Source organism: Ambystoma mexicanum, chromosome 4p (assembly GCF_040938575.1).
Source record: "Ambystoma mexicanum isolate Mex_15411 chromosome 4p, UKY_AmexF1_1, whole genome shotgun sequence".
Classification (NCBI taxonomy): Eukaryota; Metazoa; Chordata; class Amphibia; order Caudata; family Ambystomatidae; genus Ambystoma; species Ambystoma mexicanum.
Window position 1 is genome coordinate 1,287,687,022 of NC_090927.1, and position 16,729 is coordinate 1,287,703,750.

The 16,729-nt window shown below is 49.0% G+C and overlaps 1 protein-coding gene across 1 annotated transcript in view; it reads left to right on the forward strand.

Annotated features, from left to right (window-relative positions):
• LYST (lysosomal trafficking regulator) overlaps positions 1-16,729 on the forward strand; it is a 3,942,656-nt gene that overhangs the window by 508,667 nt on the left and 3,417,260 nt on the right. The window lies entirely within an intron of this gene.

Below are 16,729 nucleotides of genomic sequence, written 5' to 3' on the forward strand. Positions count from 1 at the left end.
CACATGGCCCGGACCGCAGCTCGGAGCCTGTAGTACTGAAGCATCTCAAGGAGGGAGTTAGTATGTTCAGGGCGCCATGTTTGGGGGTGATAAACTTCCCCTCTGGGAAGAGGTCCGTCAGGCCCCAGTAACCAAGTTGTTCCCATTATTGGGAGAGGTGCCGGTCGTGTGTGGGGGCAAGTCCCGGAAACCGCCACAGGGGGAGCCACTTATAGTACGGGGGCAGCTTCTGCTCGGTGTGTAAGATAGCAGTCCAAGCCCTTATCGTGGCAGTCACCGGGTCCGCCTGGGCTTCCGTTTGGAGCTCCTGTTGCAGCAATATGCTCATAATGTTAGTTCCCTCTCCGGCCATTTTTTCGAGTTTTACATGCGGAGGGGGTTTCTGAAGTACATAACAGTGGGTGGCATGCTGGGCCTGGGCCGCGTACCAGTACAGTTGTAGGTCTGGTGCCGTAAATCCCCCTTTATCATATGGAGCTGTCATGTGTTGCCACTTCATGCGGACCGACCCAGAGTGCCAGAGGAATTGGGCACACTCCGCGTGGAGCTCTTTGAAGTACTGCCTTCCGGGCCAGATCGGGACATTAGTAAAGACGTAAAGGAGCTTGGGGACCACTATCATCTTTATCAGTGACAGTTTGGCTGCCAAGGATAATGGTAGGTGTCGCCACTTGGAGAACTTGGAAACGATGAGCTGAGCCGCAGCTTCATAGTTGTCCTTTAGTAGGGCCTTTTTGGATAGCGACACCTGCACTCCCAGGTACTTGACCCCGTTCGGAGACCAGCGGAGGGGGTAATCACATGTCGGCTGTTGTGTCGCTGCAGTGAGGGGGAAGATTTCAGACTTCGAGTAGTTTATCTCAAACCCGGAGAAAGTGCCTATTTTGGTGACGTCTCTAATAATCTGGTTCAAGTGTGTGGAGGGATTTCTTATGTAGAGGAGGACGTCGTCTGCGTATAGCGAGATTACTTCCGGATCATCAATTAACCGAATGCCTTTATTGGAGTGGCGCCCTCTAACATGGTCTGCCATGGGCTCGATGGCAAGCGCAAAAAGGAGGGGGGAGAATGGGCAGCCCTGGCGGGTCCCGCGGTGTAGTTTAAAGAGGGGAGAAGGAACAGAGTTTACAAGGACCCTGGCCACTGGATCAGCATATAAGAGCTTTATGTAGGAGAGCATGTTTGGTCCCACACCCATCTTCTGTAGCACCGCCCACAGGTATTGCCATGCGACCATGTCAAAGGCCTTCTGGGCATCGAGAGTTACAGCCACCGCATCAGCGCTCGGGTCAATCCTGGACATTACGTTAAATAGACGGCGGATGTTGAGTGCCGTGGACCTATCCGGGATGAACCCACTCTGGTCCTGATGAACCATGTGGGTCATAAAAGGGAGAAATCTATTTGCAATTATTTTGGCAAAGATTTTCATGTCCGTGTTAATGAGGGATAGTGGTCTATAGGACCCGCACTCTTCCGGGGGTTTGCCCGGTTTGGGATGACTGTTATTAAGGCTTCCCGTAAGGAGGGGGGGGGGAGGATGTGTAATCTGAGTGCTTCGGTCCAGACCCCGTGTAGTGGCGGTGCTAAGACTGCCACATGTTCCTGGTAAAACTCAGAGGTGAGTCCGTCCGGGCCGGGGGCCTTGTTTTTGGCAAGGTCTGATATTAGCTGAACTATTTCTTCTAGGGTGAACGGGGCTTCAAGACACTCTCTGGTATCCCGGGAGATAACCGTCATAGGGATGCTTTCTAGGAGGTCATCTAGATCTCGATCTGAGTGTCTGGGCCGGGGGCCATATAGTTCGTCATAAAAGGTAGCGAATATGTCGAGGATGGAGCGGTCAGACCAGTGCTTAAGTCCCTTTTCATCTAGAATACAATCGACCCTGGTCCAGCCGCCTTCCGCTCGCACCGCTCTGGCCAGTGTTCTACCCGGCCTGTCCCCCTTTCCATATCTGCGGGCAGCGACCGGGCGGGCATAGTATTGGACCTCCCTTATAGCATGCGACTCGAACTGTTCCAGCTCAGCTCTGATCTCTGCTAGTATCTCTGAGGACGGTGTAGCAAGGTGTTTCTGCTCGAGGGCCTTGAGCTTAGTTTCCGAATTGTTTAGGGATTGCCTAATAGTCTTCAGGATACCTGCTTCTTTAGAGATGCACATCCCCCTGATATACACTTTGAATGCCTCCCACCTGACCCCCTCCGATGTCTCCGACGTGCTGTTATTTTCGAAGAATGTGGTAACGTCTGCTAGTATTTCAGCTTTGAATACAATGTCCGCCAGGGCGGCAGATTTAAAGTGCCACGCGGGACGTGTTGGGCCCTCATTGCCGACCAGGATCTGTAGCAGCACAGGGGAATGGTCAGACAGTGTGCGTGCCAGGATCTTAGCTTCCGAGACCCTGCCCACCAGCCCTCCCGAGAGCAAAAATACATCGATTCGCGAGGAGCTATTGTGTACAGTGGAGTAGAATGTATAGTCCCGTTCGTGAGGGTGGAGGGTCCTCCATATATCGTGCAGATTAAGGGCATCCATATGTGCACGGAGTCGAGCCGCAGCTCGCATCGTGGTTCTGCGGGTGGTTGTTGTTCTATCTAAGGTGTTGTCGATTATCATATTCATGTCTCCCGCCCATATGATAGGGATATCTGGGTATCTCATTAGGATGGAGGCCACATTATCAAAGAACTCGGGCGAATCAGTGTTGGGCGCATATAAGTTGACCAGTATGCAGTCTTCATGAGCCAAGGTGCAATGTAAAATAACATATCTGCCTTCTGTGTCGATGTGGGACGAGTGGAGTGTGAAGTTTAGAGATTTATGAATAAGTGTCAGGACCCCTCTAGCTTGAGTGGAATATTGAGTGTAATACCTATTGAGACCTCAGGTGTGTGCTATAGTGGACGATAAATGTTTCCGAGCGTGCGTCTCCTGCAGTAGGAGTACCTTAACCCCATGTCTCTGTGCATATGCCGCGATCCTTCGTGTCTTCGTGAAATTAGTCAGCCCCCGGACATTCCAGGACATCATCCTGACTGCCATGTCACCGGTTTACGGAACATCCCAGGTCAAGCATCTAGTATTGTTTCTCTCGATGTGTGCCGTCCCAGAAGACAGCTGCCACCCCCCGGAGCCGGTCCCAACTCCTCTGCCGTTTTGTATATAATCAACCCCAACTTCTGCCACCCCCTCCCTCACCGCCCTGCCCCAACCAGCAGTGTATGAAAACCCACCCAAACCTTGACCCATTGCACACCTTCCCCAACTTGGCGGCACCGGGAAACTAGCCCAACCGGGGCCAAAACACAAACATTTAGATTCAGAAGAAATTGCAGCCGCATTGGGGGCTGCCGCTGGCGTTCTACCCACTTTTACTAGTATCAATTACAATAACAGCATATCTGACTGGACTTCAGCTGACAAGCAAATAATTTCAAAGAAAGGATACTGAAGCACTTAGATTCCGCGGAACAAACCTAGTTGACACATAGCCGCAAAAGTATGTTTTACGACTCTAGAGTACGTTTATACACTATGTTGTATCACTATGCGGATCAAGGCTCAGTGTGTGGCGCCACAGGCATAGGATCTCCCTGTACATTCCCCTCACCTAAATGTGCGTACATTGCAGTGTTGCAGGGCCACCGGGGGCCCGCCATCCGACAGAGAGGGGGGGGTTCGGAGCCTACCAGGGCGGCTCATAGTACCTATACCACCATCCCCAGCACCCATTACAGGATATTATGGGTTTAGACCTTAGACGTCTTCCATCCGCTCCTCGGGAGGGTCAGCCGGCGGGATCTGCGCCTCGATAAACTTGACGGCCTCATCCGGGACAGTGAAAAAGTAGTGTTTGTTACGGTGGGTGAACTTGAGGCGGGCAGGGAAGAGCATTGCATATTCAATTTTCTGCTCTCGCAGTAGCTTCTTCACTCCGTTGAATTGGCGCCTTTCCGCCTGAACTGCCACCGAGAAATCGGGAAAGATTCTGATGACTTGTGAGTCCATCCTGAGTTCCCCTTTTTCCCTGGCCAACCGGAGGATATGATCCCTGTCCTTATAGCTCAGTAGTTTTGCAATGATTGGTCTCGGGAAATCTCCAGGTTTGGGTCGAGGTGCTAGGGATCGGTGCGCCCTCTCCACGGTAAAAAACGGCGAGAGTGGCGGGTTGTCAAGCAGGTCCTTAAGTAGTTGTTCGACTGCCGTTTCCATGCGGCCCTTCAGCGCAGATTCGGGCACCCCCACAATGCGGACATTGTTCCTCCGGGACCGCGATTCCAGGTCATCGCATTTGGCCTTTACCTGTTTCATGTCGTGGACAAGTTGCAAGACCGTGTTCTGTAGGGTGTGGACGTTGTCCTCGTTTGCCCCGATCCTCTGCTCCGTCTCGGCAATTCTGGTCCCATGCTGTTCAATCTTCGCTCTCATTGAGGCGACGTTTGCGTTGATGTCGTCCAGCTTTTCATGGAAGGCAGCAAAGTTTTTAGCCATGGATTCCATCATCGTGGAGAGGTCTGCCTGAGGGGGGTCCTGGGCGCATTCCTCCTTCAGGTGGCGGAGAGGACGTTGCGCGCTCCGCCCTAGGCGCCACTTTTGCGAATCTGTCCATGGCGCCTGGTTTACCGTTAGGCCTCGGTTTACTGGGCATCGTTGTGGAGGGAGCAGATCCGGCTTGATAGAAGGTAGTGGCAAAGTGTCGTCCCCAGGCCGCGCGTTCGTGAGTGCGCCCCAGCGTGATGTAGGGGAGTGTTTGGGGGCCCCATCAGGCCAGAGGGAGCGAGGCCCAGTCCAGGTTTGTTCGCCCACCTCGCCGCCGGATCCCCCGCCGTAGCCCTCCAGGGGCGAAGATCCAGGCTCGGGTGTGGCGGCCGAGAGCACACGCGGGCCGCCCAGTCCGCAACAAGTGGAGGCAATCCGGGCCTCTGCCGCAGCCACCCCGTAGGATGTATGTAGGATGCGGGCCCGCCCAGGCCTCCGCCGCGCGGGGTAGGGGCGCAGCAAAGGAGCCTCACAAGGCCCGCGGGGGCGTCTCGGAGACAGCAGCGGGGTGAGAGTGGCCCAGTATGCATGCCGTGGCTGACGGGGCCCACCGGGGGTCAGCGCCGCCCAGAGGCGCCCCGGAGCGGGGAGCCCAGCAGGCCAGCGAGGGCGGCGTGTCAGAAGGCCGCAGGTCGCCTCCTCCGGGGTTGGCGAGGAGGGGACGTCGCGCCACAGGGCCCAAAGCCCGTGCCTCCCTTTCCCGGCACCGTTTCTCGCCAAAATTTCACTCAGGCGGACAGGATGACAGGGGGACCAAAATAGTTGTGGTTTCGTAGTGGAAGTATTCAGTATACCGCCGATGTCCAACAGATTGTCGTGGGTAGAGACGGAGCTCACCGGCTAGGCAGCCATTTTCCTCGGCTGCTCAACAGCGCCCCCTAATAACCTTTTCCTTTAACCAATTTATGCATCAGTAAGATATTAATGTCCCCAGCACCCTAGCTATTGAAGTCACCTGAGGGTGTAGGTTGTGACTGTGGGCCATCCCAAAAGGGTCTTTACTGATTTAAGAATATTAAGAGTGTGTGTTTTGGTGTATTTTAGTTACTTTCATATTGCTCCCTTCTGAAGAAGGCTTATTCTAATTGACTGATAAATACATTAATAATTGTTTATTCAAGAAACCTTGTGTGGAAGTGTTTATTTGGATACTAGTCACTGTGAATCACTGTTTAACTCCCCTACATCTCACATTGACCCCTCTTGAGATAAGCCTGGCTGCTCAGCCACACTACCAACCTGTGTAGTACAGACTTCTACCAAAGGTTGGGTTCCTATTGCCAGGAGGTAAAGGTTATTGTAGTGCACCCTAAGGGTACTGCATACAATCTTGCCTAACAGCGCTTGATCCAGCAAAGAAGGAGCACAAGATTCTGGAAATCTTAATCCAAATCACTCGGAAGCCTTTTCAGCAGAGAGGTGGAGGTTCTCGTCGATCCTTTCGTGGCCATTCCTACCCCGCTCCCCTCAAAACCAGTACAATTCTGGAAACAATTGGTCCTCAAATCAGGGATCTACCACCACCACCACGTATCCATCTAGAGGACAACGCTGTCGGAAAGGAAGGGGGCTTAACTCCACCCCCAGAGGCTCCCCGGCCTCCAGTCAAAAATGACTTCCAGATCTGTGTACCCTCCCATGCCTCCCCGGTCGGGGGACGTCTAACATTATTCCTGCAAGCATGGGAGGGGATTACATCAGACCAGTGGGTGCTCCAGGCTGTCGCCCTTGGGTACTGCATCAAGTTAAGCCAACCACCGCGATTCAGACCTCCGAGATCAAGACACCTACCATCAGAACACCTCAGTATTCTGCTGCAAGAGGTTGAGATCCTGCAGGAAAAGGGCACTATCGAAGTCGTCCCTCTTCTACAGGTAAACAAGGGTATTTATTCAGTGAACTTCCTTGTACCCAAAAAGGATCTTGCCATGTGCCCTGTGCTAGACTTGTGCCCAGCGAACATTTTTGTCAAACCTCAGAAGTTTTGTATGGTCACACTGCAAGAAGTAATTCCTCTGCTTACATAGGTGGATTACATAACAACATTGGACATGAAAGATGCATCATTTTACATTTCAGTGTTGCCGGCACTCAGAAAAAAACAAAGGTTCTTGATCGAGGACAAGCACTATCAGTTCGAAGTTCTTCCCTTCGGCATTGCCTCAGCCCCAAGGGTATTTACAAAGGTACTGGCAGTTGCAGCAGACCATCTGCGCAGGCAATACTTGAAACAAAATGGATGGCGTCCTACCACTTACTTTTGGTCACTTTACATATACATTTTTGTAAACTCTGAGTTATTCAGCATGCTTGGTATGACAGAAGCCATTTCATTAAGCTAACTCTCATACGTAATCAAGAAGACGAGCAGTTAAGCCCTTAAAGGTTACACTGTAGCTTTTTATTTAGCCAGTGTTAGTAGGTGCAGAGGAAATTTTCTGTGTTCAGTTTAACATAATACTTTTTAGTTTTTTGTTTACATATAAATCAAAACACATTCATCTTGTTTAACAAATGCATCAAAGAAAGGTAGCAAATGCTTAAAGAAAGTTAACAGACAAAACATATAAATACATAGTCATTGGTGGTTTGCCTAAATGTGCAATGTGTGCAAAGAAACATAGTGTAGTGTTTTAACACGAGGCAACCAATTGTATAGAGTGCATGGAGTCAAAATCATGAATCAAAGAAAGGACATTTTTTCTTTCCGACATTGAATATATTGTTGTTGACTCATAGGAAAAAAGGGACCAAGCCATCCCAGTTTATCCTTACCTCAATGGCTGGCTCATAACAGGGGACTCCTACGGAAAATGCCTGTCAAATTCTCAAAAGACGATAGACCTCTTATTCAGTCTGGGATTCTCCATAAATGAGAAGAAATCCAGCCTAGACCCCAGTCAAGTCAAACAGTTTCTGGGAGCTCTAATTCGGACAGTAGGGGGCCTCATCTTCCTCTCCAATGAGATGGTTCAAAACATGCTGTTTCAAATCCCTCAGTATGTAGCCAGTCGGGAGGTGACGGTACGCAAGGCCATGCGACTGTTAGGTATGATGGTGTCTTGCATTTACTTAGTGCCTCATGCGCATCTACGCTTGCGCCCCATGCAATAGTGGCTCAGCAGCCAATGGTGTCAGTCCAACGGACAATGGGACGATCTAGTGGTTGTCTCTGCAGCCCTTGTTTTCTCTCTGCAGTGGTGGTCGGGGGGGGGGGGAAACCTCTTGAAGGGGAAGACCTACACCACCCCCGCAGTGGATGCCACTCTCACGACAGACTCGTCCCTCACAGGGTGGGGGGCTCACCTGCTTCAGCAGACAGCACACAGACTCTGGTCACCAGAGGTAGCGTCCAACCATTTAAATCTGTTGGAGCTCTTAGTTGTATTCAAAGCACTGAAGGCTTTTCAGACACAGTTGCAGGGGAAAACAGTCCTGATCCTCACAGACAGCACCACAGCCATGTACTACCTGAACAAGCAAGGGGGCACTCACTCTCCAGGGTTATCCAAACTGTCCAGAACATTTTGAAGTGGTCTCTCAAACACAAGATGTTCCTGTTGTCCCAACACGTTGCAGGCAAACTCAATGTTCTGGCTGACGAAATCAGCTGAGACTTCCCATTGCTCTTAGAGTACGAATGGCAACTACACAAAGACATTTGGCCTCATTACGAGTCCGGCGGTAACCGTGCCGGAAATTCTGGCAGGTTACCGCCGGACTCGTATTACCATTCCGCCTCTGTGATTGCCGGAATCGCCGGGGCATTACGACCCCGGTGACCCGGTAATTCCAGAGGCGGAATTCTGTTAATCCCCATTCCCATGGAGTCCATAGGAAACACCGGCACCATGCTGTAATGGTGCCAGTGTTTCCATGTTCGCCTGCAGGTGGGTGTTGTTAAACCCGCCAGGTCAGATCTGGCGGGAGTGACACCTCCCGCCTGCAGGACTCTTAATCAGCCGGTCCGGAAAGAATGGTGGTGGCAGATTTACCACCACCGTTCTTTCTGGACCAGCTGAATCGTAATGAGGCCCATTGTCTCCGTTTTTGCAGAATGGGGCTTGTTAGGAAAGATTTCTTAATTGTGGGTAATTTTCCTTCCATGTGGCAACCCCTAAACTTTTTGCTGTTGTTTTCACCATGATCGAGACTTTGCCAGAGAAGTGCAGCCTTCTGCTGCACTCCTCTGGGCTTTCGCTCCATTCTTACAGGGAAACTGACATGCCCTTAAGACAGTCAGTACCGGGAAACGCTGTTTTCCGTAGTTTCTTTATCATGTTGCAGCTTTCGTGCAACATGACACAAGAGGGCACTGTAAGCTAAGTTACTGCTCTCTTGGTTCTCTAGCCTTCTACAGGCCCTAGATACTCTTTTTGGATTGTAACTGATCGGTGCAAGTGATTCACGGACGGGAATGGTGGCAGCGATCGTTTCTTGTGTTTTGAGCTCCTTTTGGCGTTTTAAGCACGTTTCTCGCGCTTAGCCCAAAATGGTGGCCTGGCTCCCAAAATGGCCAGACCACGAGGCTCCTTTGTCCTGTCCGCTGACCGTCTTGCTCCCTTCACCTTCCCCAGGTCGAGCCGACCCGGGGCCTTCCTTATTTGGGCATGTACTTCCCCGCGAAACACGGATGCTTTCGCAGGCTTCTACAGGCCTTGTGTGTGCCTCCAGGATGTGGGCTGGGATGTCTGGTCCCAATACACATCCTGGGTGCCAGAGAGTCTAGGGTGGTGTGAATGCCTGGGACCACCGTGGTCCGTGATAGGTCCACGTATGGTGTGAGTGTTGATGAGCGGATCTCCCATTGGGTCCCCTCCGTTTTGGCGCGAAGGGAACCGTGGATAAGAGGGGGCTGGAAACGCCACTACCATGTCGATCTCCTGAGTTCTCACGAACGAAGGAATACAGGAGCCAAGTATCCTGCAACCACGAGGCTGAACCGAGGAATCGCTGGTGACCCGCTGAAGGACTGCTCCTCTGCACTGCTGTCGCCTTGTGAAACCCTTTTTACCTCTGATCGAACCAGAAGGCCTGTACTGGTACTTCGACCCTTGGAATAGCGGGAACAGCTATTCTCGGCATCTTCACCATCTCCTGCACGTAAGCCTTCGGAAGTGTCTCTGGGCCATCCAGCAGACTGACCAGCCTACACAGGAGTCTTGCTCTGTAACCGCCGCCAGGTTGTGTTGTATTTCTAGTCCTTGTCACTCTCACACGATTTGTACACTTGGCGTTCCCAGGTCTGAAGTGAGTAGTGTACATTTGGCTGAGATACACACGGCCGCTCCGTTGCCCTGCTGTGGTAACAAACTGTGCGGTTCACTTCGTTTGGGACATCTTTTACTCAACTCTGCTGCTGCAGAATCTACACGACGACGAGACGTCCCCTGCTCTCCTGAACCTGCCAGTGACTGAAACTGACGCGGAGAAGCCTGGGTCTGCTTGCCTCGGGGACCGGTGAGTAGCATAGCTAGGAACTGGTCACCCTCCTGCAGGAGCCCATAGCTTTTCCCCGCTGTGTCAAAACAGCACGCCTTTCCGTACTCGCGCTCTGCTTCTGCCCACAGTGGAGGCTACGCTTGAGTCGCGGAACTCTGTTGTTCTTCATTTGTGCACTAAACTGAACTGCCTGATTTCCTTGAAGAGACTTCCCTTTTTGCCCGTTGGCACCCGCGTGTGCAGGTACTTTTGAGCACAAGGCTCCACTCTTCGTAGGGCTCGGACTTCCTTTTAGTTAGGTGCCTCTGAAGGCGGACTGGGTCTAAGCATTATTTCGCACTGCCTGTTTTCCTTCCCTTCTAGGTGGACTACACATTTCGTGCATCTAATGCTTTAAACTCGTTTGTATTTGTATATATATTGTATTGGTTTGGTATGTGTTGGTTTACTAGAGTTTTATTGTGATTTCTTGCTACGGTCATTATTGCAAAGGCCTTGGAATAAATGTGTATATATTTTTAATATAACACCTGTTTGGAGTAGTTTGTAAGTGTCCTTGCTTTGTGTGCTCATTGCGGGCTTTCAGTCACCCTCACCCCTCTTGAGACCTAGTCTTGACTGCCGCGATCGCTACCCTGATTGGTCTGGCTTGTCCAGAGGTTACACTGTTCCAAGTAATTAGGTTGGCCTTCTGAACCTCTGCGCCGCCAGGACAGAGTTCAGAAATCCGTTTTAACAGGGCTTCCCAGAGATCGACCTGTTCGCAACTCTGGAGAACGCACAATGCCAAGATTATGCATCCATGTACCCACAGAACCGATCCAAGAGGAACGGTCTCTGGATAACATGTTAAGGGAAATTTGTTTACGCTTTTTCCCAGACTCCCCTACTCAAATAGATTGTGCACAAGATGCACCAGGAACCAGTCACTATGATTTTGGTGGCCCCGATGTGGGCCCGCCAACCCTGGTTCTCGCATCTGATGAAGATGTCTCTATTTCCTCCAATGAATCTGCATTGCCCTTACAACATGTTACCTCAGGACATAGGGAGACACTTCATCCATGCCCGCAAACTCTGAACTTAGCAGCCCGGCTCCTGAGGTCATAGAGTATGGGCATTTCTAACTTCCTCAGAGATGCATGGACATACTTAGGGAGGCAAGAAAACCTAATACACGATATTGCTACTCCAGTAAATGGAAGCGCTTTATCTGGTGTAAATTCCAAGAGCATCAATCCAATTGACTGCTCACCTACACATATTTTGTTTTACCTGACTCACTTACTAGACTCAGGCCTGGTTTTTAATTCGCTGAAGGTTCACTTAACGGCACTTTCAGCCTACACTACGTCACAACAAAAGGTGTCATGGTGGAAGATACCAGTTATTATGGCTCTCATGGAAGGGGTTAAAAGGATTCATCCCCCCATTTCTAACCCGGCTCCCGGATGGGACCTAAATGTGGTACTGACTAGACTTATGGGGTCTCCTTTTGAGCCTCTGCATAAAGCAATTCTCAAAACGCTTACCTACAAGACCGCCTTCCTAGTGGCGATCACTTCAATATGTATAGTCAGTGAACTACAGGCCCTTTCAGTTCTAGTCCCTTTTGTTACAGTTCACATAGATATGGTGGTTCTGTGCACTCACCCTCGATTTGCACCCAAATACATTTCCAAGTTCCATGTGAACCAGTCTATAGATCTGCCAACTTTCTTCCAGAACCCCACTAATGTGGCAGAGAGATGCCCACACACACACTAGCTTTGTGCAGGGTAGTCGTGTACTATCTGGAAAAGATTAAACCACTAAGAAAAACAAACCAGTTTTTCATATCAGTGGCGGCTGGTAGAGAAGGGGGATCCTTTCTCTAAATCAGCCAGGTGGATTGTCAATTGCATCACACTCTTACACTCTTGCTAAGAGAGAACTGCCCTTCAAGCCTAGAGCACACTCTACTCGAGGCACTGGGGCTTCCATAGCATTCATTACAAATGTTCCCCTCGGATCTATTTGCAAAGCACCAACATGGAGTTCTGTACACACCTTTACAAATCATCATTGCCTAGACACTCATTCTAGGTCTGATTCTTAGGTGGGACAAGCAGTACTAAGACATCTTTTCACTACTTTTCCTTCTCACAACCCACCTCCAACTCTGGGTACTGCTTGCTAGTCTATGCACAACATGTGATTCTAAGCAGATTAACAAGCATCGGAAGACATGCATGACTTACCGTAATAGCATTTCTGATGATTGTATCTGCTTAGATTCACATACGCCCACCCTTCCTCCCTGCTCGGATGGAAGGAACATAGACATCTTACTACTATTCTCTTTTCTGTACTCAGTCAATAGTCATAAGGCTCCCTCACGACAGAAAAGATACAATAGAAGGGACCTCGACTTGTGAGGGATTTTGGGTACACTACACGTCATGATAGGGATAGTGTTATAGGCACGCCCACGTCGACATCCCCTTTCGATCCTCGAAAGACCAGATGCAATACTCTGCGGTTTCGACTAGATGTCGGGGTATATGCACAGCATGTGAATCTAAACAGATACAATCATCAGAAATGCTATTACGGTAAGTAATGCATGTCACACTGGAAGAAAATCCGCAGGAACTCTTCATTATTTGCTGTTTGTCAAGACTTCAAGCCCTCTCTGAATTGCCTTTAGCTAGAGTTGTGTTTTTGGACAAAAGACTTGCCAGGCAAAGGGACCTTCTCTAGAACCTTGAACTAAGCTCATGTTGCACTAACCACTTGTCCTCCCTTTAAGTGACTTTTCTATGTGTTTGAAAAGTAAATGCATTACCGTATAACCTGTTGAAAACCGCATGAGTGTGCATTTACCGATAATAAGATAACCTTGCCTTTTCCCTTTCTAACATTGCTACAAATGTAACCACAAACGAACACAACAGTGAAAGTGCCCTTTTAAGTGTATTATCTAGTGTTCCTAAGTGTTCTACCGTAAACGTCTGAAGTATTTAAAGTGATTCTGGTGTAAATATGATAACTATATATCTTTTATATAACTGTATGTGTAAGTGCTTCTTTGTTGGGCCTGTCTAACTAAGATTCAGAGTACTTACCTACTGCTCACATCTTCCTCTTAAGATATGCCTGTCTGCTCTGCCACACTACCAAGGTCTTGAGCTAGTACAAGCTGATACTAAGATTTGGGGATCTACAAACCACTGGGATAGCTTACTAAAGTCTTACTGCCAGTAGGACTTTTAGAAAACTCACCTAAAAGCCGGCAGCTTTTCCACCCAACTATGACCTAATGCCCAACTCCACCTGCCCCACGATTAACACTAGGTAGTCCCCGGTTCCTTATCGGGCTGACACCAACTACACTTTCCTTGTGACTATCAGGAAGTTTACTCAAGGCTTTAAAGTGTCTGAGCCAACTTTCGGATGTAATACATGCCTGAAGGGCCACATCTCCCGTCGTGTCTTTATCAATGACAGACTTCCAAAATCTAGAATAGTCCCTGGAGAAGCATCTTACGGGGGACCCCAGGCCACCCTATACTCAGCATTTGTTGCTGGCGAAAGCACATGTCCACAACTCGGATGCCCCTTCGACCTGTGATAATGAGAATATTCAACTATAGGGATGGAGTGAAGAGTGATAATAGTCAAGGAAGAACCAGGGATTGGAGCTAAAATTTGGTGGATGAGAAAGCAAGCAAATGTTGAATTTTCGGGATGTTAAACAGATGAAAATGACAGGTGCAGGATACAGACGAGATAGGAGTTTGAAAGGAGAGGAGGGAGTCAAAGATGACTCCCATGTTCCGTGCTTCAAGGCAAAGGAAGGTGCAATGGAGGACAGGAAATAGATGGGGAAGTATCTTGGAAGAAGCGGCAAAGAACAAGATTTCGGTTTTCTTGGAGTTGAGGCTCAGAAAACGGGAAGACATCCAGGCAGAGAGAGCAGAAAGACAGGAGGATAAACGATGAGTCAGTAAAGGTGGGAAATGAGAGAAGAATCTAGGTATCGCTGGTGTGCCTGGAACCCGAAGCTAGTGATTAGAGCAGGACGGGACAAAGTGTAAAGAGAGGAAAGGACAGACCCTTGCAGGACACCATGAGAGAGGAACATCACTGTTGTGAATAACCTTTCCAAGAACAAACTTTCCAAGAAATGGAGAAGGAGGAGTTAGAGCGGCAGGAAGAGAACTAGTTTTACATTGTGCCAGAGAGACCAAGGGAGGAGGGTATCCGTTAATATCCCCAATTATATGGTCGCAACACATATGGTCGCCGGGAAAAAGCTGTGGCGACTTTATATATGGTGACCATATATATGGGGTCAAGTGGAGCGGCGGTGTCCCGTGCATGTTCAATGTGATAATGTCTGTTAGGCAGAGTTTGTATCTAGTACCCTCTGGGACCACTACACACAACTATGATCACAGGTGTAAGCAAACCAACCTTTGGTTTAAGTCTGTACTACACAGTTTTGGTAGCGGGGCTGAGCAGCCAGGCTTATCTCAAGAGGGGAATGTGAGCAGTAATGTTACACAGAGGTCTACAATCACAGGTGTTCAAATAAATTCTTACGCTCAAGGTTTCTTTGATAAATACTTATTCATTTATGTATCTGTCAGTTATAAAACATTCATAAGAAGGAGGCAAATACACAAATACATACTTCAATACTATTTCAGAATACTTTTCAAGGGGAGTAAAAGGCAAAGATTATTAGAACATGAATGGTTACAATTATTCTTAGGCAGTGCAAATACTGGAGTTCACCAGAAGAGTCAATTCAATTCAATAGGCTAGGCCAAAGTCAATGGGCTAAAGTCTTGGATAGGATAAAGCGGTTCTGGTAAGTAAAAGGTAAAGTTTCTGCACAAGTTATCAGAAGTGGTTTGTAAAAAGAATCATCATATGTTGGGTCACATGCTGTTTAAGCCTGTGAGTTGCAAAAGTTTCAAGCACTTTCACCGCGAGAGGTAAGTACTCCGTCTCGTTTCACAGTACCTTTCAATGAAGAAAAAGATGCAGCTGGTGACTTCTGTTCCTGGCAGTTCCCCCAGATCTTGCTGTTCCTGGGCCTCAGACGTGGGGACAAGAGGGAGGACATCGGGGGACTCCTGCACTGGGACTGGTCAAAAAGCTCACAACTGGCAAACTTCAATTCCGGTGGCTGTAAGTAACGCACACAAGCCGGTGTCCCTCTCCCTGGTTATACTGTTTCCTGCAGCACTCGGAGGAAAATGCAACCAGCTCTGAGATAGGTGTCCGGGTAGCTTACTGTTGAGTTGATTGGTCCCACCAACTCAAAGGGAGAAGTCGTCCTCGCAGGGCTTCTCTTTCAAGGTGAACTTGGCGATTCGGACCTGCAGCAGGGATTCACCGGGCAAACCAACGGTCCAGGAGTTGCAGCAGCCGTCCTCTTCAAACTAGTCTTCGGTTCTTTCGTTCCAGTGGTCGACTCTGCCTTCCAAGCCAAGAGACTCGCTTTTTATTCAGTTCTCTCCCATTCATTCCAGCCTAGCTGTCACTCACCCAGCAGGGTGGCTGTCCTTGCCGGACAACAGAGTGCATTTGGGTCTCCTAGGAGACAAAGCACAGGGAGATTCGGGCACCTTCCGCACTTCCTGCCCACCCCAGACACTCTGGCGCCAGAGGCGGTCTTCACTCCTGAAGACTGCCAAAGGTGAATGAACAAAGAGACCAAACCTGGTTTGGCGTGCAGAGACAAACTCTAGAATGACCTTTCCACAAAGAAATGGCAAAAAAAAGACGACCGGGACCTGTTTTTACAGAGGCGGCTCAGACGCCATATTGAAAAACATGGCTTCCGCGATTTAACGTTACCGAAGCTACGAATAGTTCGCAGTCTGGAACAATCATGGTAGTTGGTTGTAAAACCACTGCCACCAGCCATTCTGAGAGAAAATGGTAGCATTTGACTGCTACGTGAGGATCTAGACACAGGGGATACTAAGTAACCTCTCCAGCACACTATTGTAAGATAGGGTGTGCTGGGTCTAGGATTTTTAAAAGACTAGTAAAGTCAATTTCACTTTACTTACTCTGAGAAACAGTAGTTTATCCCAAAGAAGGTAGTTAAACCTTGGGAAAGCCTGAAAGGCTTCCCTGTGCCACTGCACTGAGGGTGCTGTGTGCCACAAATGAAAAGTTGATGCTTATGGAGTTGTTTAGACTCCATAACCAAAGAAAACGCAGAGGTAAAACACATATCAAAATACACGAGACAGTGGGGAAAAAAGGGTCACTCTCTCTCCAGGTAATAAAATGAAGTCCTCAAAATCCAGCAAAGTTGTTGTGGGTCTCTAAGGTGAACGGAATTAGCACATTTTTGGAGAATTCTCCCTAACAATGTCCCTGCAAATCACAGCCATTTTTTGAGACATTTTTGCCAGACATTTTTGCAGGGACCTTATCACATGGAACCATGAGGAGAGAGTGGTGATCAACAGTGTCAAAGGCAGAACTGAGGTCAAGAAGAATCAATAGGGAGCAACGTTTAAGATTGGGTGCATGACAAATAGAATTGTATACACTAAGAAGTGTAGTTTCCATAGAAAAACCAGATCTAAAACCAGTTTGTTGATAAGTAAATTATTAGAGTTTTGGAAAGTTGAGAGTGGACTAAGCCTTCCAAGAGTTCAAATAAGTAGGGGAGGAGCAGGATAGGACCGAAATTGGAGGCATTGGCTTAGTCAAGAGAGGGTTTTTTGTGGAC